Raw genomic sequence first — 2,761 nt, forward strand, 5'->3', positions numbered from 1 at the left:
TCAAACCCTCCCCCCTTCCCCTGTGGAAGCTTTGCAAAATTCACCTCCGGGTCCCACCTCGACCTGGGGCAACGCTTCAACAACTGGAAACTTCAGGGGGGGCTGCATCGTTGCCATTATACCCTCCGGTGGAAAAATAAATTAGTATGGTATGCCAAGAACGTCGGCTGTGGGCGGGGTTCAGTATTCTTAGGAGCAACTTGAGGATGACTGGGAGTCCTACGAAGTCCTTTTCAGGATGCAATTACTCCCGTCTGAGATCTCGATCCAGAGGGCCAATAAGAACGTTGATTTACAGCCCTTGGGAAGATGGGTTGGGGAAAAGAAACTCTCTCTCTCTCTCTCTCTCTCTCTCTCTCTCTCTCTCTCTCTCTCTCTCTCTCTCTCTCTCTCAATCTGAGAAGATTTATGTCTCGCCTAACGGACCGGAGAAGTGCAGAGAGAGAGAGAGAGAGAGAGAGAGAGAGAGAGAGAGAGAGAGAGAGAGAGAGAGAAGGTGGTGATAGAGGAGAGAAAAGGTGAATTATTTGACTTTTTCTCCCAATGTCGTTGGTACTCGCTGGAAACAAAAACCATTCGCATTATACATCTGAATGTTGATTCCCATATCTCACAAAGGCATAACAGCCAATCATATGATTTCCCTGAGGTAGAATATTAAACATGGGTTCGTCACACACTTTTTTTTTAGCCCAATTTCTGCATCAAGAAATATACGAACACGTCTACTCGCGTCTCGACTTTTCTTTCCAAGTCCGATATTATATGAACTGGGACACGAGACGGCAAACAATGGAACGAATAACTTTAAAGATGAAATCTGGGAGCGCCATTAAACTTCGGAAGTGAGATTCCTCCATAAAAATATTGGTCAAAAAAACGACCAGGTTTCAAAGTCATCAATAGAGAGGCCGCTTCTGCGACGGGAGAGAAAGGGCCGATAGACGGGTGAACTGTCAAAAGCGGACTGTCAAATGAGGGGCAAGAATATTCAACAGAAACAGAAGTGCTTCCCCACCCGCCCCGATAGACGGGTGAACTGTCAAAAGCGGACTGTCAAATGAGGGGCAAGAATATTCAACAGAAACAGAAGTGCTTCCCCCCGCCCCACCAAAAAAATCCTGAAGGAATTTGGTACCAATGTATAAAACTAGATAGATGTTATTGAGAAATTGAAAACAATTGACGAGATAGAATGCGCAAATGCGCAGATAAAAACAGGTTCCGCAAGATATTATCTTCAATCAAATGTTACAAGAAGTGGCAAGATATATATATATATATATATATATATATATATATATATATATATATATATATATATATATATATATATATATATATATATATATATAATTTATATATATATGTAATTGTAATAACCACAAGGCCCTCTTAACTTCTCGAAATCTTCGCGCTTGTTTGGCTACGCCTGTCACTACAAAGCCTTAAGACCCAAGTGCAAGAAATATGAAGAAATTATGATGCCCGGTACCGGGAAACGAACCTGGGTTCCATAATCACAACTAGGTCACGTTATCGACCTGACCACGAGAAGGATATATACATATATATATATATATATGTATGTATATATATACATATACATATATATAAGATAAGAAGAACCATTAAAAATTCTTCAAGAGTAAGTCACCTTATTAAATTGAGTCAATTACCCACTGTGTACGCCGATTCCAAGGAGAGAGAAACAGGGCAGTCATTCTTCTTAAGGACTTCTTTTGAAACGCGAAATCCTTTTCCCGTGAAGCGCAATTAATTGCAATGATGTTCTATGCGTCGCTCGTTCGTTGCGTAATGTTTTTGACTGTGTACCGGTTCAGTAACATCTTGTTTTTATTTTAAGCAATTAGAGCAGTTTTCGTGCTCAGTGAATTCATAAGTTGCTTCTGAAAAATATTATGTGAATAGATTATTTGCCGGATTCAATTTTTAGTTTTCTGTAAAAGAAAACTATTGTGCCGGCTTTGTCTGTCCGTCCGCACTTTATTCTGTCCGCACTTTTTTCTGTCCTCACTTTCTCTGTCCGCCCTCAGATCTTTAAAACTACTGTGGCTAGAGGGCTGCAAATTGGTATGTTGATCATCCACCCTCCAATCATCAAACATGCCAAATTGCAGCCCTCTAGCCTCGTTAGTTTTCATTTTATTTAAGGTTAAAGTTAGCCATAATCGTGCTTCTGGCAACGATATAGGACAGGCCACCGCGGCCAGCTGAGAGTTTCATGGGCCGCGACTCATACACCATTATACCGATGCCAACGAAAGATAGATCTGTTTTCGGTGGCCTTGATTATACGCTGTAGCGGCTATACGGAAAACTCGATTGCGCCGAAGACACTTCGGTGCATTTTTAATTTTTTTTTTTATCTTGGAAATCATGTGGGTCAACTTGCTGCAGTAATAATTTGCATGTTTATAATAGACAGAAACAGTAAGGAAAGACGTGCACATTTTTCATGAATAAAAGAGCAAACATGAAGATATAGTTTTGGTGGAGAATTATGGAAAATTGTCAACAACATACACGAGTAAAAAATGCGCCGAAGTTTCTTCGGCGCAATCGGGTTTTCTGTACAACCGCTACAGCATATAATCAAGGCCACCGAAAATAGGTCTATCTTTCGGTGATCTCGGTATGATGCTGCATGAGCTGCGTCCCATGAAACTTTAACTACGGACGAGTGGTGGCCTAACCTATATCGTTGCCAGATGCACGATTATGGCTACATTTAACCTTA

This window comes from Macrobrachium rosenbergii, chromosome 16, assembly GCF_040412425.1.
Source record: "Macrobrachium rosenbergii isolate ZJJX-2024 chromosome 16, ASM4041242v1, whole genome shotgun sequence".
Taxonomy (NCBI): Eukaryota; Metazoa; Arthropoda; class Malacostraca; order Decapoda; family Palaemonidae; genus Macrobrachium; species Macrobrachium rosenbergii.